Consider the following 27,690-nt stretch of genomic DNA (forward strand, 5'->3'; position numbering starts at 1 on the left):
AGTTATTAACATGACTGCATGCTGCTCATAAAGCACTATAACACACAACTCTAGTTAAATGTAGTCAGCAATGATGGTGTGATATATTGAGTTATTGGGAGTTTTACTGGCAGGTTGGCAAATGGAAATGGCTAGCTGGCATAAAAGTTAATCACATGTCACTGTCATCTCCACAGGTAAGGCCCTTATTTTGAGTGCCATAGAGGGGGTAGAGGTATTTACTGGACCTGATAAATACAGGCACTGCAAAGTAGGGCCAGCCCTCTTTGTCCTTGTGACTGATCAACTGCCATTCACATTTCACTTCCACATACTACAGGATACAGCATGGGCTAATAGGTAAGCTCACTGTAGCAATTGGGTTCATGCCCTGTCAGTGACAGCACTTCACCTGACCTCATGTGCACAACCACCTTATAAGAAGCACACCGTTTGGCTAATACTTTACATGGCCAATGTTTTTTTCTTCCCATTTTTATTCTAGTCAGACTTATGTGTTTTAAGAAGACCTTCATATTACCATATTTCAAAGCCAGTAATGCATTTACTTTGTGCCAATAAGAATGCCATTTTCCTGCCATGTGCATGAAAACTACAAAGGGTTCCTAAGTTCCCATGAATCACCTGCAATCTTGTAATAAAATTGTATGCATAGTTCATTTTTTAAATGTAAACTTTTTGTTTACAAGCATATGGTTGCTGTGATGTTTGTGGTATGTGCTTATAATATAAAAAAATACTCATTATACCTGCTTACCAATGCCAGACTCTTTGGCTTAGTCAGTAGTTTTAGGTCTGGCATTAGCCAAGACCTTAACATGTTACTAAAAATGTATATATAATGTACTTACTGTAGGGGCTTTCAGTCGGCCCTCTTCATCTATTGGTCTACAGAATGGGGTGGTGGGTCAATCAGTTTTAGCCATGAGCTAACTTCACTATGAGTGACTGAATTCTGCTGTTTCACAAGGAGTACAACTGCACACAACATAGTTTTCTTTAATTCCTGGGCCTACTTTGACAATGTGTGTTTTTTGAGACCCCCAAATTGTTTTGATTTTAACCAATATTTTCTTTCATATTGGTGAAGATCTATCTGCTTCCCTAACAATAAATGTAAAAAGAAAAACAGTGCATAACAAAACAAGCATTGACAAAACCAGTAGAAAGCCAACAGACGATGTATTGGTTTTGCCGGTGCTTGTTTGTAATGTGGATAGTAAATAAGAATTCTAGAGTGTGATATTAGAGATGTAAAATTACACTTTGAATAGGTGAGTTTTTAAGTGTGAAGTAAATAGCCGAATTCCTGAATTAATGTAGCACTAGTCTCAAAATGTTTGCCTCTTCGATCACTGGTGCTGGTTGGTAGGTTGTTCCATAATGCAAGATAATGCAAGGCCTGCCATGGAGAATTTTTAGCTTTCCTTCTATGCTATATGAACTTTGGGAATGTGGGCTAATGCTAGATGTGTGCATTTGTGGATTGTGGTGCCAGTTTTTCCTTTCTTTATTAGGCAGTCCAACTCATGACACAGAAAAGAATTTACAGGGATGTGAACAGGAAATAACTAGAATGCTAGATAATAAATCCAGAACGGAATCCACTAGCTGAATTTCCTCCACCATATTACCTTAATTGTGGAGAAAATGTAACCAGTGGAAACAACATTTGTGAAGTTTGTTAGTATACTGATCTCATTGAATTAGGCCCTTTGAATACCTCCAAAGTCTGGTATTCTTTGGAAAGGGAAGAAAACCTTCCAAACACTCTTACAAGTGTTTTGTGACCAAATATGAGGGGAGGAGAACGGATTCTAGCCCTGTATATGTCTGGTTAACCATAAAACAGAGATGCTGAGCTGTAACTGCGAAGTGAAATCAGCAGGAGGGAGAATTTCCTCTTTGGCCTCAGTTACCATTGTAGCAACATCCTTTGACTTCTCCCACACATGCTAATACCTTGTGTGCTTTCACCGCAGCCCATCAAAAAGTTGGATACCACCAACTCCAACACCTAAGTGCTTCATAGAAGATCAACTTAAATACTGCACTAGATAGGCACCATGTCTGTTCCATCATCCATTGCGGGATCTCTTACATGATCGGCAGGCCCAAATCTCCCATTCTCCCTTTCTTTCTGGAGCATTCTTACACTACCCTTTTTACCAGTTCCCCTCTTATTAGCTCATATACCCAAAAACCTTTCCCATAAAATGTGACACCTGCTATATTTCCTTTGACCACCACAGAGGAACACTCAGTGCTTCTTAATAAGCCCCATCACATCTCATGCCTCATCTTGACACATTAGTAAACTCTCATGACCTCTGCCTCGCTTCTCCATTCCTGAGTTCCTGAATTATTTCCAAGCTGCATGGTACAATCTCCTTGTGGAAATAGCCAGGTACTGTTTCATCAGCCACCTACCAATGTTCCATATCTTGAAAATAATGCTGTTGCCGTTTCATCCACCTCTAGGGCTAAACCACTAAACGTCTGCCTCTGTGAATGGGACGCTGAATCAGCCTCTCATTGTCTAGCCACGCAATGTGTTGTGCCCTGAATTAAATATTCCATCTCACTCACCACGCTACTCTCTGGCCCATGCAAGCATCCTGAAACCCTCACCTAATTCGTGTTCCAAATAACCTGCTTTTCTGCTGTCTGGGTATAATCTCAACCACTGTTACAGTATTTCCAAATTAACTGACATAATTACCCTTTCCTGCTATCTTCCTTCACCTCTGCTTTGTAAAATTGGGTGTTTGCTGTGGCATTCATGTCAGAATGTGCCCTGATACTTGTAACAAAGGCACGTGTTAAAGTTACAGCATGTGCCATCTTGTCTTGTCTGTCCTGCCTGTCTCTGCCCCTGGAGTGGGAGACCTGGGAAATGCTTTAGGGGGAGCAACAGACTGCTTGCTGTATGTGATGTGGAAAATGGTCTTGTGTTCATCAGTTGCAGACGTAGTACATTGTCCAGTTACTCTCCCATGCTTTGTCTTATTTGGCTTTGTCTTGACCTCAAATTCTTGTCATGCTTTATTCACACCATGGCCCCCAAACTGATGATTGTTGTCCTTATTACATGCATGTAATTTCATTGTCCTACAATCTCATCAGTGCTTTCACAAGTTGTAAATGCAGTTATCCGCCGGTATATGTTCATTGAAACTCATGGATGCATTTCCAGCACCCGCTCCTCTGCTTTGGATTGATCCTTACATCTCACCTGTGCAGCAACTTAAGTACATCTATATACCTATTTGACTATATTTTTCTTTCATACTTGCCTGAAGATGGTGACCTGACTCCCATGTGCGGTAACTTCCTCTCTCCTTCCTCGCCCTTTCCTTTGTCACCTTTCTCATTCTTGATTCCTCCTTTTTCTCCCGGCTTCACTTGTGTCTTCTGTCTCTGTGCACCAGTATCCATCTCCCCACTCTTCTCAACTGTTCCCGTCTGCTTCCATCTGCCTCAGCTCTCCTGAGTATTCGGCCCCTTTTTCTTTCAAGTACTTTTTACAGTACTTGAAGAGGGCCCTCTGAAACCCAGACCAGTGCTCAGTCCCTTCAGTGTCCCCCCTGCGGACTCTTCTCTTTAATACTCCTGCTATTGTACTCTCCTCTTGCTACAATACATCCTCATACTCACTCTTCTGGGAATCCTCTCACTTTCATGTTAGTGCCTTCCAGCTCCACTTTATAATACTCCATTGCTGCCCTTCCACTGCACCCCATGACAGCTGTCGCTGTGCACTCCCTGCCATCCTGCTGCTGTGGGCTTCTTGTTGTGGCTCCCTCATGGGCTGGTGTCTCCTTGGTCCTTCACCCTCTATTTCTGTTGCCCACCCTCTGCTCTCTTGGCCACCCCTGTCTGATGCTAATGTTCTTTGATCATTGTGCCCACTTCACTGTCCTCTGTTCCACATTCATCTTCTTCACCACACTGTATTCTTATCCTTGTCCATTATTCTTTCTACTTATTCTCTTCTGCTGTTTGGACCCACTGGGGCTCCCCCAGACTCTCCCCTTATTCCCTGCTGCTTGCACCACTACTGCAGCTAAACACAACCCCTGCTGTCCTTCCTGTCTTGTTCCAAAGCCTATCCCTTGTGCTCAGTCCAACCACATCTCCTTTGTGTGTGTCTATCGCTCTCTCCCCATGTCTGTAAAATGGGTTGGTGCCTTCCCTCTGCCGTGATTTCTCCTGCTCGCTATCCTTTCCATATTGGCTTTCAGTGAACCTCCCGCTTGGGAAGGTCTCACTTGCAGGCCTGTTCTTTAGGACTTGGACCCTCGACTTCCACATGGAAAGAGGACTTACAGAGGCTCCCTGCTTTGCCTCACCTCCTGCTGAGCAAGGGTGATGCAAGCTACCTACAACCTGCCATTTGTGGCAGTGGTGAGCTGCCCTTAACCCTCCCTGCTCGCTTCATCACTCCCCCACTGCTGACTCGGGTGGGCCACGAAGGGCCTCATCAGGTCACATTATGTATTTTCATTCTCAAGAGCTCAGACCATCCCCTTGTTGGTTCTTCACCGCCTTCAAGCTGGCCCTCTGTCAGTCACTGATGGCCCCCTCTGCAGGGGGATTGGAGGAATTTTCCCAAATATTTCTGAGGGTGCTTCCCTTATTGAACCCACGTCCTCCTACCCTGTTCTTCTAGGGCCCCCACCACACCACCTTGAGCAAAGGGACTGACCAGAGGCTCTGCATTGTTCTCAGTGCCCATAAGTAGTGAAAGCATCAGGGACTGCTTCCACTTTCCTGCCCCTCTTGGGAGGTGTCGTACTGCAAAACTGCTGCTGAAACACAAAGGCCTGCCAGTTGCCCGAACCTGCTTCGTCATTGTTAATCCCTTCTGCCCTCAGCATTGCAAGGGTTGCCTCTATATCGCAGGCAGGGCTGCAATGTTGCAGATTGTGTGGGAAGCACTAGAGCTGCGCAGGACGCGACCATCTCCTTTAACGCACCTGCCAGAAACTAAAGAAAAAATGGCTCCTCGAACGCACTCCTAACAGCCTGGCAACCCACAAGGAAGCCACCCGCAAGCACCACCAACTTATCCGACTCGCCAAACGTTCCCACTTCACAGAACGCCTAAACAACAACGCTCACGACAGCAAAGAACTCTTCTGCATCGTGAAAGAGCTCTCCAACCCCAGCGCCAACGTCAACGACATCCCACCATCCCAAGAACTCTGCGACGCCCTGTCCACCTTCTTCTTCCAGAAGATCGTCAACATCCACGACAGCTTTAACACCACACCTCCGCCTGACCCCACCCCCGATAACTCCACCCACGCCAACCGCCTCACCACCTGGACCCACGTAGACTACGCCGAAACTTGCAAGACCATGAACTCCATCCACTCAGGATCCCCCTCTGACCCCTGCCCACACCACATCTACAACAAAGCAGACTCTACCATCGCCCCCCAACTTCGAAAGGTCATCAACCTATCCTTCGAAACCGCAACTTTCCCGGACAGCTGGAAGCACGCCGAAATCCGCGCCCTCCTCAAGAAACCCAAGGCTGACACCAACGACCTCAAAAACTTCCGCCCGATCTCCCTCCTCCCCTTCCCGGCAAATGTCATCGAGAAGATCGTCAACGCTCAGCTCACCCACCACATTGAGGACAACTCCATCCTGGACCCCTCCCAGTCCGGTTTCAGACGCAACTACAGTACAGAGACTGCGCTCCTCGCCGCCACAGATGACATCAGACTTCAAATGGACAACGGCGAAACTTCTGCCCTCATCCTCCTGGATCTTTCCGCTGCCTTCGACACAGTCTGCCACGGCACCCTACTAACACGCCTCCATGAAGCCAGAATACAAGAAAAAGCCCTCAAATGGATCTCCTCATTTCTCTCCGGCAGAACCCAGAGAGTCCGACTCTCACCCTTCCGCTCCGAAGCCACCAACATCATCTGCGGCGTACCCCAACGCTCCTCTCTGAGCCCAACGCTATTCAACGTCAACATGGCCCCCCTCGCACAACTGTCCCATCAGCACAACCTCACCATTCTCTCCTACGCTGACGACACCCAGCTCATCCTCTCCCTCACTAAAGACCCACACACCGCCAAAGCCAACCTCCACGAGGGACTGAAATCCATCGCCGAGTGGATGAGAAACAGCCGCCTGAAATTGAACTCCGACAAGACGGAGGTCCCCATCCTTGGACGCACCCCCTCGGCCTGGGATGACTCCTGGTGGCACACCGCGCTGGGACCCCCTCCAACGCCAACCAACCATGCACGCAACCTCGGTTTCGTCCTCGACTCCGCCCTCACCATGTCCAAACAGGTCAACGCAGTTTCCTCCTCCTGCTACAACACTCTCCGCATGCTCTGTAGAATCTACAAATGGATCCCAACGGAAACCAGAAAAACAGTGACTCAGGCCCTCGTCAGTAGCAGACTAGACTTCGGCAACGCACTCTACACAGGCATCCCAGCAAAAGACCTCCGACGACTCCAACACATCCAAAACGCTTCCGCCCAACTGATCCTCGACGTACCCCGCCGATGCCACATCTCCCACCACCTGAAGTCCTCCACTGGCTCCCCGTGGACAAGAGGATCACCTTCAAGCTCCTCGCCCACGCTCACAAGGCACTCTACAACGCCGGACCCACCTACCTGAACAACAGACTCAACTTCCACGTCCCCTCCCGCCAACTCCGCTCTGCCAGCCTTTCCCTCGCCATCGTCCCCCGCTTCCAACGCAAGGCATCCGGTGGCAGATCCTTCTCCTACCTCGCCGCCAAAACCTGGAACTCCCTCCCAACCCCCCTACGACAGACCCAGGACCTTCTCGCCTTCAGGAGACTCCTCAAGACCTGGCTTTTCGACCAATAGCAGCAACGCCCCCCCACCAAAGCGCCTTGAAACCCTTACGGGTACGTAGCGCGCTTTATAAATATTGTGATTGATTGATTGATTTAACTGTTTGGGGCAACTTCCCTGCCTTGGGGGAGCTGTGCAATTAAGAAGGCGCAGCTGCCGCGTGGCATTTGTGTAGAGACCCCATATTGCAGCAATTCCTTATAAACACTCTGTCCTGATTGATGCCATAGCCCTTAGAAATCTATCAGAACAGCCCCTACCTGAAGGCAACTCACTATGTGTTGGCATGAAGAGTAAAGTGATTGTAAAGTGATTGATAGAACACCAATCTGTTCAGAGTTGAAAGTTTCTTTAGAGCCAGGTCAAAGGCAGCAAACAGTGTATCACAATACTTAAAGGCAAATGTGTGATCCAGGTAAGTATGTACTGCCTTCCACACCCACACATCCAGTAAGTGCAGGCATTCTATGAAAGCAACAGAACTATAGAGGATGTTATTGTGTCTCAAATGGAAATCAGATGTCATTTTTAGATGGAGCCTACAGAATAATGGAGAATCAGTCCTTATTGAAAAAAACTAAATTAGGGCTCTTTCCCCTACGCAACAGACTAATGAAACTGCTATTGTAAATCCCACTTTTGTAGTATAATTAAAGTGGATCTTGATGAATGGAAAAAGAGACCAGGAAAAGTAGATTGAGCTCCTATGAATATGGGGATTAATCAAACACAAGCACCATGAAGACAGATATGGCCAAGTTTACCTGAACCTAAAATCACTGGAGATGAACCTCTGGGACTGCCAACAATGCTTACAAACATGTTCTGAGTTTCACAGGGCAAGACACTGGGGGCATATTACATAAAGTGTCCTGGGGGTGCCACAGGTGTGTGCACTCGCTTTCTGCATCCCCAGGGCACTTTGGAAATATTGGTTGGGTTGCGGCTCCTTCTGTAACACAGAAACGGATTGTGGAATTCTAAGGGGATGTCTGAAAATAGTGTTCTATGCACCTGTGCCATATTATAACAAACAGGCTGCCAGGAGGTGCTCGGAATAGGCCATGCACCCTCCATCGGCAGTCCTTTCTAGGAAGGCAAGCAGTTCCACCGAGAACAGTGAAGGCACTAAGTTAATTGTGAACACACATGAGAACGGAAATGACAAAGGCTATATAAAGGAGGAATTGATTTTTTACTGTAATTTGAAAAGGAACTGTGCAACTAAAAACACTGAGGGCCTGATTCACAAAGGTTAACTTACACTTTTGTGTACGTTTACTCTTTTTTGGTGTTCCCTAACTCGGAGTTAATAACTTTACAACTACGGAGACTCTGCATCAGGGCAGAGAACTCCACACATAAAAAGGCAGGGCAGGCCTCAGCAGTTCTAGAGTAATAATAACTTGGAGTTTGTGAATACTGAAAAAGAGTACATTTACACAAAAGTGTAAGTTTACCTTTGTGAATCAGTCCCTCAGTGTATGTAATACAATACTGTCTGGCCCTAAGGAAACAAATAATTCACAAAGCATTAGTTGGCTAGAGGTTTTTAAATGCTTAAGAAAAACTATAAAGTCTGTGGGTTGAACTTGAAAAAGTTGCTCCTCGCTTATTGTTTGGGGACCTCATCACTGGCTAGGTATATTTGGTACTCCTCCTGTCTCTATTCCTGTGGTTAAGAACTTGAGTTTTTGGCTTGATAATGAGCTCTCAGTTAATCATCAAATTTCGAAGGTAATCCCTACTTGTTCTGATGTTTTATGATGGTTGAGGAAAATTCGTTGGCTTCTGCCTGGTCATGCCCAAATAACAGTAATCTAGGCCTTGATTCTTTCTAGGATGGTCTATGGTAACGTTCTTTATTTAGGGGCCTCCAAGGCCTCACTCAAACCTCTGCAGATTGTCCAGAATGCAGCCGCTAGATTACTATTCCATCTCCCTAAAAATTCTTCCATGTCCTGTCTTCTCCGAGACCTCCACTGGCTTCTAGTGGAAAAGCAGACCCAGTTTAAAGCATTGTGCTATATGCACAAAGCTATGTCAAACTCAGGTCCATGGTTTCTAAGTTTGTTTATTGTGACACACTACTGTCCCAGCCTTCCTCTCTGATGAAGCAATAGTAATTTCTCTGCAGTGCCAAGAATCATGAGAACATGAAAGGGCGGTCAATCTTTTTCTTACCTGGGTCCTGAACTGTGGAACGCACTACCCATTTCTTTGAGAAAGTGTCACTCCTTTAGTGTTTTTTGGAAACTTCTAAAGACCTGACTCTTCAAATCTAATTCTGTTATAGCATTTCCATGCCTTCCTTACACATGCGTAGTGCTAGGAAACCTTGTCAGGTAGATATGTACCCTTCAAAACTATATAATAATAATAATATTACTAACAGTCAACTATAATTTCATATATCAATTTGGGCAAGCTGGTAAAAAATTTGAGTGTAAAACACTCAAGTTAAGTCGAGAATACTTTATTCGGCATAAAATGCCATAAAAGCACATAATGAACTTACAAAATCATATTCAAAATGTCATGACATAATAATAAAAATAGAAAATGATTACGAAATCTTAAAAAGAAAAACGTCAGTTTAAAAACTACTGGTTACTATCAAAAAGTACGATAGCAAACATGATAATAGCTAAGTACCTAAAAACAATTTAGATGGACACCACCTCCTGATATTAAGGGGCTCGTTACGAGTGTGACGGTCTATAGACTGCCACACTCGCGTGGCGGTCTGGACCGCCACATTACAACCCTGGCGGTCGGACCTCCAGGGAACTGCCAGCACCGCCAGGATCTTGGATCTATTTCTGAATAGAATCTGACTGCTGAAGATATGTAAAGCCCAACCTATGTGACAAAAAATTTATAGGGTGCAAATTCTGAAAAAGAAAACAAGTATGAACAGCCTTATACAGTGAACAGAACAAAATTAAATGAATGGTCAGTTGAGAAGAACAGTTGTTGCAGGAACAAGGTGGAAAGTTGTCAGCCCATATACCTTGTTATGGGAATACAACAACGCAACTTAATAAATTTGATAACCGCGCTACATTTCTCAATAGAATCCAACTACTGAAGATATTGAAAGCCCAACCTATGTGACAACAAATTCATAGGGTGCAAAATCGGAAAAAGAAAACAAATACAAACAGACTTATACAGTGAACAGAACAGCATTAAATGAAAAGTTGATAGAGCAGAACAGTTGTCGCAGGGACAGGGTGGAAGGTTGTCAGAGATTTGCCTTGTAGCGGGAATGCAAAAAAAATATGTAATATGTTCAAACATAGCATAGTGAGATCAAATCTGAAATGGCTGTTTTCTACAAACAGGAAATAAAACTCAAACTTGCACACATCTTCTAGCAGCAGATATTGCTCCAAAGAGGGCATCCTTAAAGTAACAGCTAAGCGGAGGCCCTGGCGATGGTCAATAAAAGAGAATGTAATATGGGCTTTTGTAGATGAAACCATTTGCTCCAGATTATTACATGCATCAGTTACTTTCAGCAATAGACACATATTCCTAATAGAGGATAACCAAGGAATCTCAGCCTCCTTTTCCAAGGCCATGCAATCTAATATAAAAATAATTTTCCTGTGGCCAAGATCACTCGACAGCCATATTTAAGCCCATAACAAAAGAGAGGCTAACAAAGGCAAGCATCAAGATAAGGCAAACCAACCTCTGAGTGACGAAAAAGGTGGCTGTTCCTGAGGGAACCAACAGAAATCTTTCAAAAAAGCTGTTATGTATTTTCTGAAGGGTATACGTGTTACAATGCCCCCCATACTCCCTCCCCGTAAGACTCAACAGAGATACATTTTGATTTAAACAGTGTTATCATTTCTTTAATAGGTTTGTGTCCCAAAGTATAGGCAAAGCGTGCCCACATAAGTTTTGGATCAAAAGGAATACCTAAGTAATTAAAGTTATCAACCTTTCGGACTAGCAATCCTTTTATATTAAAGTTTTTTGATTTGGTCCTTTTTGGCCTACAAGTTAAAATGAAAGATTTTGATTCATTGAAATTTAGATCCAGGGCACTTTTAAATGCTACAATACCGTCCAGCTACCTTTGGAGGCCATTTGCAATACTAGCTAAGAGAACTGTGTCATTGGCATAGAGAAGAGCTGGAATATAACAATTTCCCACTCGCTGGGTATTCATCTTCTTCTGCAGAAGGTGACCCTTTTCCATCCCTAATTCCTTCAACATTTCCAATAATTTGGACCTATTAACCATATCAAATGCACTTGATAGGTCCATAAAGGCTAGGTGCACAGCAGACTTTTTAACATAAACATATTTTCCTTTTAGTAGGAGAGGTTAAGACACTGTTCTGTCACCCCAGTACCCTGTCTAAACCCATACTGAAGATCTGAAATAATATTATTTTTGTCTGCCCAAGCTTCAAGTTTCGCAAGAGTACTCTCCCAAGTATCTTAACAGTTGAATCCAGTAAGGATATTGGGTGGTAACAAGTCAGATTTGATTTGTCCCCTTTCTTGAAAATAGGTACAATAACTGCTTCCTTCCTAGAGGGCAAAAGGGGGCACTTTTGCAGCACAGAAGACATTTGTCAGAAGTGGGGCCCAAAGTTCTACATTTTCTTTAAACGGGTCCACTGGGCCGCCGTCCGGTCCCAGGGCTTTACCACTTTTACTCTTTCTATTTGCCTGTGCAGCATCCTCTATATTAATAGTCAAGCTGAAAACAACTGTACTTGCATGATCAACTAGTGATATTACCTCTGGGTCCCCTTCCCGAACTTGAAGCACCTTAGAGTTAAAATCTGCAGAGAAGTGGGAAACCCACACATCGGGTGAAATGACGCAGTCAATATTAGACAGGGGTCCTGCTGAGATCAGAGGACAATTTATCACCTGCCAAACTAAGTTCAAGTCCTTTAGTTTGCCTGCCTTCATATAATCCTCATATACTGACTGGCATATCTATACTATGTTTGTGCCGAATTTGCATCATTTTTGTGATGCAAATTCAGCGCAAACTTAACTCCATATTTATATTTTGACGCTAGACACGTCTAGCATCAAAATATTGGAGTTTGCACCATTTTTTGGATGCGTGCACCTACCTTGCGTCAATGAGATGCAAGGTAGGAGTTGCCGTCTAAAAAATTATGCTATCCCCATAACCCCATATTTATCCCCCATGCTAAAATGACGCACTGGTAAGAGAAGGGGCTAAGTAATGGTGCAAAGCTTGCTTTGCACCATTATTTAACACCTGGGTCAGACCAGGCGTTAGGGGACATGTGGATCAATTTCCATGGTTAAACACCATGGAATAGGTCCACAGGTGCCCTCCCCAAGCCCCAGGAACACCCCCACCCACACCAGAGGGACGCCAGAGGATGGGGGACCCCATCCCAGGTACGTAGCGTAAGTATTGGTATGTATTTATTTTCTTTCTAAGTACTATCAGGGGCCCTAACCTGGGGCCTCCTGCATGACATTGGGTGTAATGGCCATGCCCAGGGGACCCTTGTCCCCTGTGCTGGCCATTGGGTTGGTGCCCAAGCTTAGCACCAGCAGAGCGCCAGCTTTCGCCATTCCATTAATATGGCGCCCAGCTGGCGCTCAGGAACTGCGCAAGCTGGCACTAAACTTTTTGGCGCAAAACTGCATTAGAGCAGTTTTGCACCAAAAAGTTTAAATATGGGCCTGAGTACTATCTTCCTGGCCATAAGTGTAGCTTTATAAGATGACCTTGCCAATTAAACGATCTCCTGATTTATTGGAGTGGCCTTCAGGGCCATCTTTAAGGCCCCATGAGCCTTCAAGCATGCTGAACTGAACCACTGATGGGTAAGTGAAGAATGCAGTTTGCTCTTTGTGGTCAGGGCTACTGACAGCGAGCAGGAGAGGCTAGCAAAGCTCTCAGTTATCTGAGAAACAGGTGTACTAAGTTCTAAACAATTAATCAATAAATAAAACTTTTGAGAGACCAAGAACTTCATAAAGGAAGATGGATCAACACAAGCCCACTTAAGACGGAGTTCACTATTGGCAGGAAATGTAATAGGGGGATTCCTTACTACAATCTGTGCTGGAAGCACTAGATTTAAAGGTCACAACCAGTGGGTTATGTTCACTCGCACAACTGGATAGGGTTCTAAACTTTAATATCAGGGGACATGGGGCCAAAAAACCGCTAGCACTACCTTTAGCCACATTGCGTCATTTCCCCCAAGCCATATTTACAAAGTGGCGCAATACATGCATTGCTCTACTTTGTTACCCCTTGCGGCAGGCATAATGTATGCAAGGGGAGCATTCCGGCGCTAGGAGGCCTGAAAAATGGTGCAGTGAAATTTAACAGATTTCACTGCGTAATTGTTTCTGTCATTTCTAATGCCTGCTCAGAGCAGGCATTAAAATTACACACCCATTTAAATCAATAGGCCTCCTTGCACTTTGGTAGGCTAGCTTCAAACGTTTTAAGGATAGCGTAGCACAGCACCACAAAAATGTTGATCTTATTGTTCTAACTATTGCAGAGGTGCGCCTTATGTTGAATACGGCACAACCATGGTGTCATTAGGAGCCAGTAGGTTTGCGCAGAAAAAGTGGTGCATCAGAGCTGAAGCTCCACTTTTTCATAAATCTGGGCCTATATGTTTTAGAGACCAAAATAAAATCTAGAGTGCTATGTGTTCCTCCCCTTGAAAAGGATGGATAGTGGTTAGAAATGGTCCGTCCACACACCCCTGCTAAGAGAAGATCAAATTTCAATACCATATTATTAATTGCATCCCCATAAACCGTGTGCTTAAAATGGGTCCCCTCTTGGTTTAGATCATCCCTATCCCCAGACCACAGACCCTACTCTTGGTAAAGGGACAAAGGGTACAATTAAAGTCACCTACCCCCAATATACAAGAAGAAGCTAAATTATGTTTCAAATGTATCATATGACTGGCAAGCAAGTCTATGACTTTAGATGAACATTGATCAAAAATGTTATGATAAAAATTGATGATCAGCAGGTCTGTAAACAACCCTGACAAAAACAGGATTTGGAACCAGGAAGTGAAGCATAAAACTTTTACATCTACACTTGTAAATTTGACTGAAATCAAAAAGGCCAAACCTCCCTTTCCCCTCCCCAAAGGAGACAGAGATGCTGCAGCACAAAAGGAGCAAAACCCATTTACATAAAAGTCCTCCATGGCCCAGGTCGCCTGGAGACACATTGGCGGTCACCGCCAAATGGCCGCTCCGCGGTCAGAAGACCGCGGATGCCATTCTGGCTTTCCAGCTGGGCCGGCGGGCACCGCCAAAAGAGCACAGCACCACAAAAATGTTGATCTTATTGTTCTAATTATCGCAGAGGTGCGCCTTATGTTGAATACGGCACAACCATGGTGTCATTAGGAGCCAGTAGGTTTGCGCAGAAAAAGTGGTGCATCAGAGCTGAAGCTCCACTTTTTCATAAATCTGGGCCTATATGTTTTAGAGACCAAAATAAAATCTAGAGTGCTATGTGTTCCTCCCCTTGAAAAGGATGGATAGTGGTTAGAAATGGTCCGTCCACACACCCCTGCTAAGAGAAGATCAAATTTCAATACCATATTATTAATTGCATCCCCATAAACCGTGTGCTTAAAATGGGTCCCCTCTTGGTTTAGATCATCCCTATCCCCAGACCACAGACCCTACTCTTGGTAAAGGGACAAAGGGTACAATTAAAGTCACCTACCCCCAATATACAAGAAGAAGCTAAATTATGTTTCAAATGTATCATATGACTGGCAAGCAAGTCTATGACTTTAGATGAACATTGATCAAAAATGTTATGATAAAAATTGATGATCAGCAGGTCTGTAAACAACCCTGACAAAAACAGGATTTGGAACCAGGAAGTGAAGCATAAAACTTTTACATCTACACTTGTAAATTTGACTGAAATCAAAAAGGCCAAACCTCCCTTTCCCCTCCCCAAAGGAGACAGAGATGCTGCAGCACAAAAGGAGCGAAACCCATTTACATAAAAGTCCTCCATGGCCCAGGTCGCCTGGAGACACATTGGCGGTCACCGCCAAATGGCCGCTCCGCGGTCAGAAGACCGCGGATGCCATTCTGGCTTTCCAGCTGGGCCGGCGGGCACCGCCAAAAGAGCACAGCACCACAAAAATGTTGATCTTATTGTTCTAACTATCGCAGAGGTGCGCCTTATGTTGAATACGGCACAACCATGGTGTCATTAGGAGCCAGTAGGTTTGCGCAGAAAAAGTGGTGCATCAGAGCTGAAGCTCCACTTTTTCATAAATCTGGGCCTATATGTTTTAGAGACCAAAATAAAATCTAGAGTGCTATGTGTTCCTCCCCTTGAAAAGGATGGATAGTGGTTAGAAATGGTCCGTCCACACACCCCTGCTAAGAGAAGATCAAATTTCAATACCATATTATTAATTGCATCCCCATAAACCGTGTGCTTAAAATGGGTCCCCTCTTGGTTTAGATCATCCCTATCCCCAGACCACTGACCCTACTCTTGGTAAAGGGACAAAGGGTACAATTAAAGTCACCTACCCCCAATATACAAGAAGAAGCTAAATTATGTTTCAAATGTATCATATGACTGGCAAGCAAGTCTATGACTTTAGATGAACATTGATCAAAAATGTTATGATAAAAATTGATGATCAGCAGGTCTGTAAACAACCCTGACAAAAACAGGATTTGGAACCAGGAAGTGAAGCATAAAACTTTTACATCTACACTTGTAAATTTGACTGAAATCAAAAAGGCCAAACCTCCCTTTCCCCTCCCCAAAGGAGACAGAGATGCTGCAGCACAAAAGGAGCGAAACCCATTTACATAAAAGTCCTCCATGGCCCAGGTCGCTTGGAGACACATTGGCGGTCACCGCCAAATGGCCGCTCCATTCTGGCTTTCCAGCTGGGCCGGCGGGCGACCGCCAAAAGAGCGCCCGCCGGCCCAGCGGGAAAGGCCCTACAACAATGAAGCCGGCTCCGAATGGAGCCGGCGGAGTTGCAGGGGTGCGACGGGTGCAGTTGCACCCGTCGCGATTTTCACTGTCTGCAATGCAGACAGTGAAAATCTTTATGGGGCCCTGTTAGAGGGCCCCTGCACTGCCCATGCCAGTGGCATGGGCAGTGCAGGGGCCCCCAGGGGCCCCACGACACCTGTTCCCGCCATCCTGTTCCTGGCGGTAAAAACCGCCAGAAACAGGATGGCGGGAAGGGGGTCGGAATCTCCATGGCGGCGCTGCTTGCATGGGGGAAACCGCCGGATTCCCTTTTCTGACCGCGGCTTTAACGCCGTGGTCAGAATGGGCTGGGAAGCACCGCCAGCCTGTTGGCGGTGCTTCCGTGGTCGTCGACCCTGGCGGTCGATGACCGCCAGGGTCAGAATGACCCCCATTATGTCAAACCCCTTAGTGAATGAGATCCAGTCTCCATTAGATAATTTTCTTTTTATACCTGCCGCATTCCATGAAAGCAGATTACAGGGCATGTTACTCTGAGAATCCCTCTTCAAGCCCTTGTGAGCAGCTGTGTTTAAAGGCATGCTAGATAAATTGCGGACAGAAGTATCTAGGAGGGGCATTTGCTATGAGAACTGTGTAGGTGTAGACTTCTCAGAGCAAAGGGTGCAAAATGATTTTGCAAAGTAACAGAGGGGCAGAGTTCCCTGATGTGTATCATGGGGGCAAGAGTATTAAAGGCCATCTGGTTGTGACTACGTACATAGCAAGGTTTATATTAGATGCCTAAGGATAGAGCCCTGATCTTGCCCTTTGTATGTGTCAGACATCCTAACGCACCCAGTACCTTCTTGACCAGGGAGGGATTTCTGAAATTTACTACCACACAGTCACCATCAGTAAATTTAAGGGAATGACCAACCCAAGTGACTCTCCTTACTGTTAAAATCTCATTCCCAAGATCACAAGGGCAGCCAGACTTAGACCTAAGCCAGTGCATCACCCTGTATTTTAAATCCTGCCAAGATTTTTTTGTATTGGGTGAGAGAGGTGGAACTTGACCTAAAATTAAAACATATGGTGTACGTTCCGGTGTAGACTAGTGGACTGGGTATTAGAGGGTAGCAGGTACCTATTTAAAAGCTGGCGTCCCTTTTGGGGTGGAGGGTCCTATCCCAGACCGCCACTATCTGGATATATATTACTCCTAGATGATAATAGAGGTGCTGCATCCTCCACACCTGGTGATAGCCTGTATTGCCTGGAAGATGGTACCTCGTTTGTGGCCTGCCCTATCTGCGTAAATGCTGGAATAGCCTGAATGCGACTAGGGGCATTTTCAGACAGTGGTTGTACACAAGGAGTGGGGCCTAAATTGTGTGTAGGAGCCAGGATATTCTAAATAGCCTTATGTGCATACATATAAATGTCAGGCTGCACAGAGTTAAGTTTGACTAGTAGCTTATCCATCACTTTATCACAAAAGCAATTGAAGAAGTCTGTAAACAACCCCTTCAGTGGATCTTCCCAATTTGACTTTCTGGACGCTTAACAACCTGGGTTATGAGAGGGCACAAGGTGTGTCAAAGTCATTTTCTATTTCTTCGCAGGTTGGTATAATTTCGTATTTTTCTTTGAAGGGGGGGGCAGTGGAATGTGAGTGTATATCTGCAACTATTTCCACAACTTCTGCCAGGATATTCGGCTGGACACAAGGATTACTGGAAGTTCAAATGGTATTATCAATTATAGTTGCTGAAGTGGGACAAGCAGTGTGCGGGCTCAATTGCTCTCCCCATCCTCCCTAACAATAAGGGATAAAGTGCCTGATTGATCAGATGGTCTTGAGTGACTAGGCACTGCTTCTAGTGACATGCGGCATGCAGTGTCTAATTGCAGCTCAAACCTTCCAATCTCCAAGTCAGTTGCGCCCATGATGGAAGATATGTAAATTGTAATAGTTGGTGTGAGCTTATTAGGGATCATTTTGCCCACGTGGGAACCGTTTGCTTCCCTTTTACACATAGATGCAGTGAAGTGATGACACCGTCCACAAATAAAAAAATAAAATAAAAAAACAAGTCAACTGGAATATTACACCTTATACCTCATGAAAATGAGCAGGGATGTCTCTCCTTTCTAGGGCTAAGGGGGATGGCCATGCCACGCCACTTCCTGTTAATAACGGGTGAAGATGGGCCCAGACTTGTCCCGGAGTTCTCCCGGTATTTGCCCTGGCACATGCCCCAGCCTGCCTCACGCACATCCCCTGCTGTGGGACTCCTTTTGCGCCTTAATGCGCACTGTTGTCTCCCTTGCAAAAAGTGAGTCTGGGGTGAAGTCCCACCCCACACTGTGGTGCACAGGGAGTCAATAAGGAAGGAATGAGCTTCAGAAAACTCCCACGCTGCTGGACTCCTTTTGCGATTTAATGTGCGTCGCTGTCTCCCTGGGGCCCTGTTTGTCGAGAGAAAGCCTGGGGGTCATAGTCCCCCTCCAGAACGTGGTGCACAGAAAGTCAGTAAACAGGAATGAACTTCAGAAAACACCCGCCTGGGGTGAATGCTTCTTTTTTTATTTTTGATACTTGTGAAGACAAATTTTCCACTGAAACCTGACAAGACTTATAGGTTATTACTAGACACTAGGACCAGAAATAGCTTTTCATTAGTGGTCAGTAAGGTGGTGCACCACTAGATCTAGAGAATAATAATTAGCAAGATGACTAATCTCTGAATTCGCTGATGGAAGATTTGGGTGTAATAAATTGAGAACGTGACATCTTCCCCCACCTGTTTAACCTTCCTCTCTAGTTTTAAACTGAAGAGTTTGTGCCATGGTTGCTGACTGTACTAGCCAGGGTAGCAACTGCTGCTTCTAGTGTGCCCATTAGTACCACAGACATTGCCTTTGCTACTCTTCGTCTCAGAGGGTATGCATTCCGACACAGAAACAGAAAGTGGGCTGAATTGTAAAAACCTGGTTTATTATTTACTTAGACTTTCAGCAACAAATATGAAACGGATGGGGAGGGGATCAGCCAAGTGTGTAATCAATTCTGTTGTACCTGGCATTGGTAACCAATGTCCAAATCTCTGCCATGGAAAGTGTAGTTCCTGAAGATGATTCTTGAATTGCAGTCACTTCAGCCATAGATTTTCTCTCTCCTGTCACTACTGATAGTTTGGCTTTCACACTGTCATATGTTATTGCCAGTATCAATGTTTCCACTGTCTTTAGGAGACCAGCGCAGTTCTCCTTCCTTACTACTTACAGCCCAGCACCTTCATCATGGACTGCTGAACCTTTAAGAAGTACTATATCATGCATGCTGTATGAACAGTTTCAAAAATAACAAATTAAGTAACAGGGTGCTTCCAGTTACAAAGACACTACATATTTGTTAATGAGGTCCCAAAGAGAGGCATCACCGTGTGCGACTGTTAACTAACCAGGAAGATTACACAACAGTCAGTCAAGCATGATGATCTCTGCCACGTCCATGATGAACTCTTCCATAGGAATATGTGACAGAACAACTAGGTCCTAAACAACTATAGCCTAAACCACTACTGCTAAACAACTAAAAAGTCTCTACAACTAAGTACTGAACAACTACTGTCTAAACAACAACTGTGCCTGAATAACAATTGCCTGAACAACTAATATATATATATATATTCTAAACAACTAATAAACCATAAAAACCAAAAGGAAAACCTTACCTTAAAATTAGTTGTTCATGCAATTGTTATTCAGGCACAATTGTTGTTTAGACAGTAGTTGTTCAGTACTTAGTTGTAGAGACTTTTTAGTTGTTTAGCAGTAGTGGTTCAGGCAAGTAGTGGTTTAGACCTAGTTGTTCAGGATGTTTCCCCTTCCATAGGGTGCAGCCTTGTTCCATGTCATGAAGCTGAAACATTTTCAGACTTTTTATATTCTCCCAACAGGATTTTCCTAAAAGACTCTAATGGTTTCAACTAGATACTTGTGATGGAACATTTTACTAATAAATGTCTATGAATGTCAAATTGAGCCTCCTGTAGGTTAGCAGTTTCTCCAGATCGTCTCCCTGGAAATAGGAATGCTTTGCATTTCTAGCTCTTCATTGTTGCTGCACCCAGTCTTGCCCTTTTGAGATTTTTCTCCATCAGAAAGATCCAAGGGAGTGCACTTTGCTTGAAGTCGTTTCAGGAATCACTTCCAAATCACTCCGTGTAGGATGCTGGCCTGGTTTTTAGTGTGTATCAAAGGTACTTACACCTTATACTAGGTCCAGTTATCCCATATTAGTGAAATGTAGGCAGTGTCTAGAAGCCAGGCTGTCTAGGGGTAGCTGTAGCTGAGCAGCCAAGGCTTATCTAGGAGACATGCAACGCTCATGCAATATCACTGTAGTCACACAATGCTCAGTGTTACAAAAATAAAGGTACTTTATTTTTGTGACACAAATGCCAAAAATACCTTAGAGACTATACTCCCTCAGGAGGTAAGTAATGTACACAGTATATACACTAGAATGCAGTAATAGCTGTAAAAACAGTTAGAAAACAGTGCAAATAGTGAAAATCACAATAGATAGCAATGGGCCTACGGGGAACACAAACCATACACTAAAATAGTGGAATGAGAAAATTGTTTTCCCACCTAGGCAAGTGTAGTGTGTAGCGGGGCGCTGGGGGTGTACGAAAACACCAAAGGTAAGTACTAGAACCCATCCTAGAGGCCAGGAAAGTAGGAGCAAATCACAATAAGTTTCCTAGAACATGTGATAAAAGATTTTGCAAGAACCAGAAGAGACTGCAAGACACCAATGATGGATTAATGGACCTGAAGACCGGTGGAAGAAGGGGACCATGTCCAAGCAGCACTGAAGAGTCCATGGAGAACAGGAGCCTCTGCTAACCCGGAATAGAGTGCAAATGAAGAACCACTGGTGAAGAAGAATAGTCAGTACTGCACCCAAGAAGACGGATGCGGGTTCCTGGTTGGTGCAGATCATGTCCCATGCCGGATGGAAGACTGTAGTCTGGTTTGCGTTGCTGGATTCCGCCAACAAGCCTTAGCACACGCAAAGATTGTGGTTAGTGGAAAATGGTGCTGCCCGGGACCTGGTGGCCTCTAACCAGGAGGTGGAGACAGAGAGGGCTCTCAGCAACTCAGAGAGCCCTCAGAAGACCAGGCAGCGTGCATCGGAGTCCCACAGCACGGGGACAAAGAAGGTGCAAATGGAGGCCCACCCTGGACTACACAAAGGGATCCCATGCCGCTGGAGAACTACTCAGGAAACTGTGCATTGCAGGAAGGAGTTCTGGGGGCCAGAGCTGTGCTGTGCACGAAGAACTTCATGGAAGGTCGCACACAAGCCTTGGCAACTGCAAAACATGTGGTGTACAGGGGTACTGTCTTGCATGGGGAGGCAAACTCTTACCTCCACCAAAGTTGGACAGCTGGACTTTAGGACCATCGGGACCACTTCAATCCACCACCCGTGTTGCTGGATCCACGCACTTTGCCAAGAAAGGGGACCCACGCCACAGGTCTTCGCTGCAGAGGGGTATCTGCTGAAGCAGGGAAGTGACTCTTCATTTCAAGGGAGATTCCTTCGTTCTTCTAGTGCAGGCTGAAGACAGGCAGTCCTTGGAGGATGCACAACCTGGAAACAGTTGCCGTAGCTGGCAGGGGGTGAAGATACAATGTTGCAGAAGTCGTCTTTGCTTCTTTGTTGCTGTTTGTAGAGTTCCTGTAGGGTCCAGGTGCAGTTTCGTTGGTAGCATGTGAAGTAAAGGATGCAGAGGATTCTTGCAATTCGAATCTGAGAAAACATCCAGAGGAGAGACCCTAAATAGCCCTGAAAGGATTATTGGCCAGCTACACAGGTAAGCACCTATCAGGGGAACGCTCTGACATCACCTGCTGACACTGGCCACTCAGATGCTCCCAGAGTGCCCCACCACCTTGGAATCCAAGGTGGCAAAACCCAGGGACACTCTGGAGGAGCTCTGTGGACCACCCCTGGGGTGGTGATGGATAGGGGAGTGGTCACTCCCCTTTCCTTTGTCCAGTTTCACACCAGAGCCGGGACTGGGGGGTCGCTGTACCAGTGTAGACTGGATTATGCAAGGAGCACACCATCTGTGCATGGAATTGTACAATCAATACTAAAATCAGCATTGGGGTACAGTTCCAAGACGTTAGACACCTTACATGGCCATATTCGGAGTTACCATTATGCAACTGGACATAGGTATTGACCTATGTCCAGTGCATGCGTAAAATGGTGTCCTCGCACACACGAAGTCCAGGAAAATGGTCCTGGACGACATGGGGGCACCTCTGCTACTGCAGGGGTGCCCTCACACACAGGTACTTTGCACCTAGTCTTTAGGGTTGGAAGGCCTGACATATAGGTGACTTATAAGTGACCTGGTGCAGTGAAAATGGCAGTGAAAGGGTCCATGCACCATTTCACGCAGGCTGCAATGGCTGTCCTGCAGAAGACTTTGCATGGGCTCCCTATGGGTGACAAAAGTAATCCTGCAGCCCATAGGGATACTCTGGACCCCTTATACTCTGGGTACCTAAGTACTATATGCTAGGGACTTTTAAGGGGCGACTAGTATGCCAATTTGGGATGAAATACTGGGTTACCAGTAGGCAGTGACAAAATTGAGAGGAGAGAGAGCATAAACACTGGGGTCCTGGTTAGCAAGATCCCAGTGACAAAGTCAAACACACTGACATCAGGCAGAAATTGGGGGTAACGTGCCAAAAAGAGGGTACTTTCCTGCACTCTGTTTCCAGAATTTGTAATCAGTGGCTTCAGATGTTGAATCAGATTACTTCTAAGATGGAAACAGGATGAGAGTCACTTCTTCTCTTCTCTTCTATTTCTTTTTGTGCTTTTATTGATTTCCATGATTTATTGGGCAGCAGGAATCCCATCATCTAGGGCAGTGTTTCTAAACCTTTTGAGTCCCGTGAACCCCCATTAATCATTACTGGAACCCAAGGGCCCCCAGTGAATCACGAATGGAATCCGAGGACCCTCACTGAGTAATTACTTTAAGCAGCAGACCCAAGCCTTAACATTTTCAATGATTTGAACTGCAGAACACAAAAAATACAGAAACAAGCATTTTTAAAATGTGTAATCATTTTCACAAACAAGTAACAAAAAAATCACAATTTTAATGAAAATGCTAAACCACTTCTAAATTCAATTGAGACCACTAGTTGTCCATACTACATTCTGTTTGATGCACTTGCATCGCTTCCATGAATCAGAATGAGGACACCAACTTAGGGCCATATTTATACTTTTTGACACAAAACTGCACTAACGCAGTTTTGCGCCAAACAAATTAGCGCCGGCTAACGCCATTCTGAAGCGCCATGCGGGTGCCGTATTTATTGAATGGCGTTAGCCGGCGTTAGCCGACCGGCGCTGCCAGGTGTGTGTGAAAAAAAACGACGTACACCAGGCAGCGCCGGAGTAGGGAAAAATGGCGTTTGGGCGTCCCAAAATGGGGCAAGTCAGGCTGAGGCAAAAAAATCGTCTTAACCCGATTTGCGCCATTTTTTTGGGGCGCCCAGACGCCATTAACATGACTCCTGTCTTAGCAAAGACAGGAGTCATGCCCCCTTGCCCAATGGCCATGCCCAGGTGACTTATGTCCCCTGGGCATGGTCATTGGGCATAGTGGCATGTAGGGGGGCACAAATCAGGCCCCCCTATGCCACAAAAAAAATGTAAAAAAATACTTACCACAAGTTACCTTTTCTTCCCTGGGATGGGTCCCTCCATCCTTGGGTGTCCTCCTGGGGTGGGCAAGGGTGGCAGGGGGTGTCCCTGGGGGCAGGGGAGGGCACCTCTGGGCTCATTCTGAGCCCACAGGTCCCTTAACGCCTGCCCTGACCCAGGCGTTAAAAAGAGGCGCAAATGCGGGGTTTTTTGCCCCGCCCACTCCCGGGCGTCATTTTTGCCCGGGAGTATAAATACCACGCACATGCCTGGGAGTCATTTTTTAAGACGGGAACGCCTACCTTGCATCTCATTAACGCAAGGAAGGTGTTCACGCCAAAAAATGACGCTGACTCCATGAACTTTGGCGCTAGACGCGTCTAACGCCAAAGTATAAATATGGAGTTAGTTTTGCGTCGAATTTGCGTCTAAAAAAACGACGCTAATTCGGCGCAAACGGAGTATAAATATGCCCCTTAATTTTTAGCTCTGATTTGAAATTCCTCTATATTTATAGAACATTTCGAAATATTCAGATTTACATTTTGCTTTCTGAAATTTATATGGCCTTTGTTAATCTGTTAATATTATTTAATTTTCTAAGGAGTCGCAGATGCCCTGATAGGCTTCACGCACCCCCAGGGGCCCACAGGTTTGGAACCACTGATCTAGGGGAATGGGTGACCATAGCTCTCCATGTACTTGGGGATTCTGCCATTGGGATTTGATACACAGAGTTCCACTAAACACCCCCTGGATAGACAACTACCTTAAATATTCTCTCGTTCTGGTACAGCAGGAACTATCATCCTTTGCATCTGCCTTTTTCCTTATCTTAGAATTTGACTGTATAAATAGATTTTTTGAATAATGTGATTCACTGATAATGAGAGTCATTAAGTATTGTTAATATCTTTGGAGCTTTATTGCAATTTTAAACAGACATATATTTGTAATAAATAACAAATTCTCCTGTTATATGTTTCTACATATTTTTAAAAATCTATTTTGTTTCAGAGTTATATGTAATGTTTTAGCTGAGGATTGTATGATCCTAGCTCGTTGTATATTAGATTCAGTGGCATTTCTGAAAATGTATCCAATAGACTAGTGAAGGGAGATTTGATTCACCCTCACTCATTAAATTAATTAAAATAAGTCATAGACAGTGTCCTCTCTTATTAGTCTTTTTATATCATGACAATGCCTGATGGACAGATAATATGCTTAATCTCTTTAAGATTGGAAGCTTGCCCATAAACATAGCTTATGGTACTTCCTTACTTGGGGAGCACATCATGCTTTGCTAGGGCACATAGCACTGGCCCGGAAGTGAATCGTCCCACTCTATCTTTATCCTCTCAACTACTTGCACCTCTTCCTTGGGGCTCTAATGAAGTTACACACATACTGGAAGATCAGAATATAACACTGGAACATCAGAGTTTCCCTTTTGATTTAAGTTTGATTAGAGTCTTTACGGTTGTTTTACTAGCAGTACTTCAAAAAGCGTTTGCCTCCCAGACTAGGTGTAAGGAGAAGGGATTTCTACCCTGGGATTATGTAATCCACTTGATGTTACAGTTTCTGATGGATATTTTTAATGTAGTTTAGGTAAACTAAAAGTAGCTAACTTGTGGGTAGAACCAACAGCAATCATAGGCCGGGGGTACCTTTGTAGGCGGCTGATGAGAGTTGGGGTTTGAGGGATCACACTTACAATGTTACTGGGTGATTGATAAAACATCCAGTAGTAAAGTCTCTCTCCTGTGACAGGGATAATTTTGGGGCTGGAAATTTTACCTAAAACTGAATCTACATGCACATAGAGCAAGAAATAATGTTTCCAATGATTCTGCTCAAATCTTCATTTCCCTCTGACTTATTCTGTATTGTTTGGATGTGGCTAGAGTTCTGTGTTGTTATCTAAAAAAGAACATAGTAGTTTAGATAGACAACTGGCATATTTATCAATTTTAGGCCCTCCAATTAGGCACTCCAATGTTCCAAGTTTACCTTGGGGCAAGTACATAATTGCTAAAGCATATACCTTATCTAAATTGGAGGTCCATTATGTACTCCTGGTTCTCCAACATGGGTTTTGCCTGCTTCCTATTTGTTTCCATAGTAGATATATGTATGTTTGTTTCATGAGCTGTGTCTTCTACTTTTATCACCCATTTCGTATTGGTGGTGGGGGACACAAGGTAGAGGGGAATGTGGTTCCATTGTTCATTCATTCGTTCATTCAATAGTCTTTATTCAGTCATAACAATGACCATAAAAAACACAAATTTAGAATACATTGCAAATCATATGGTTTTTCAGAGTCAGAGATTATTAAGAAATTGTTACACAACAATGTTTAAAAGCACCATAAAACATAATTTATTTATACATTTACCAAATTATATAAAATTGCTTTATGAGCACCCCTGGCGACTAACTATCATTTAAATACTATTAACGTCTCATCAGAACTCAAAAATATTCTTATGAAGCATACCTCCTTCTCAATTTTATTCCAGATAAAATCTAATTAAGAACAGAGAAACAAAATATAGAGATATTTAAAAAAAATTAAAAGATCAACACCTCTTGTTGCGATGTAAAGCGATTATGCTTTAAAAATGTAATAAAAAGCGTCTTCCCAGGCTGCTATATAATGTGCAAAAAGCCGTTAAAGTACCGTTGATTAGGGTGTGTCGTTATTACTAGGACAGACTGGAAAAGATTTAAACCAGGAACCAGGATTAGGAAAAGCAACCATAAAAATAAATCAAATGTAATCTGAGCCTCGTGAGGTAAAACCTGTGTTCTGGATTTTCCACTCAGATTAGATACTGCTATATCCCAGGTCTTGTGGAAATTGGCAAATAGTTAGGAACTGAAGTTAGGTGGCTTAATATTGTGATTCTAATCTCTTCATTCATCGTGAGAGATTTTTCTTTAACTATAACCTTCGGTGGGGCCCAATACTGTCTACGGGTATATTTAAAAAGGTTGATCAGGCCCATGTGATTGAAACTTCTCCTGACACATGACAGCCAAGGGATGTACCTATTGTCCAGCTTCAGGCAGTCACGCAGAATGTCTCTCATAAAACCTGCTTGAGGGGTACAACAGATTTAATCCCAGAATAAAAAGGGGGCCATTTTAATTTTATCTTCAAAATAGCTCAGACCCAATTCACTATCAGAAATAAAACTTGGGTTCGATTTTGGCATGGGCAGTAATTGGCAGAGGAACATTTTTTGAAAAACCTGCATTCTTGCTGGCGCTTCATAACCCCACACGCCATCTCCATATGTTCCTACTCCCAGACATTTAGATTTATAGAACTGAACCCTCTCCCTAATTGGCTTATACCCCAATTTGTTTGCAGTCTAAAAATAGATTTGCACACTACACCCATCTTCTGTATTCTCTGGTCAGTCCAAAGTTAAGACACATGTTCAATTTGTTTGCTGATTATTGATTTCACTGTTTCACAACTCCTGAAATTCATTTGTCTGTCTGCTGTGTGCGATCAGACAGTTCCTAAACACATTAATGCATTTTCTTGTACAGTAAACAGTGGGATGCAGCAAAGTACAGAGTGGTCACATCTCAGTTTAATACAAGTTTAATACAAGTAATAACCCTACTCCACTTTAGTATCCTTGTATCAGCTTAACATCCCTCCCAGTCAGAGGATGGATGGCTTGGTGTTGATAGCCCTCACAAGAGGTTCTGTGGTCAGAGAGATCTTATCTAGAGTTGTGTGGAGGTCAGAATTTTTTTTCGGAGAGGAGCCTGTCTTGGGGGCTCGTGACACCTCATAAAGTAAATACTGAGAAGGAAAAAAATGAATCAGACTATTGAGAGGGCTGATAAGTAAGTGAGACAGTAACATTCAAACTTTCAGATCCTCAATAATAACCAGTAGGTCTTTTTCAGTCCTTGAAAAAAGATGGCCATCTAAAAAACATCAAGTTTTTATCATTTAATCAAAGTTAGGCGATAAACAGTCACCTGAGCAATAAACTATGCACCCAAAGGGATTTTGAAGCCACCAACCTCTCTGGAGATCTATTAATGTCTATATAGAC

The 27,690-nt window shown here is 44.3% G+C and overlaps 1 protein-coding gene across 1 annotated transcript in view; it reads left to right on the forward strand.

The window, feature by feature from the left end:
• The window catches only part of LOC138261625 (SCO-spondin-like), a 1,514,343-nt gene that overhangs the window by 626,422 nt on the left and 860,231 nt on the right, over positions 1-27,690 (forward strand). The window lies entirely within an intron of this gene.

Source organism: Pleurodeles waltl, chromosome 10 (genome assembly GCF_031143425.1).
Source record: "Pleurodeles waltl isolate 20211129_DDA chromosome 10, aPleWal1.hap1.20221129, whole genome shotgun sequence".
In the NCBI taxonomy this organism is placed as follows: Eukaryota; Metazoa; Chordata; class Amphibia; order Caudata; family Salamandridae; genus Pleurodeles; species Pleurodeles waltl.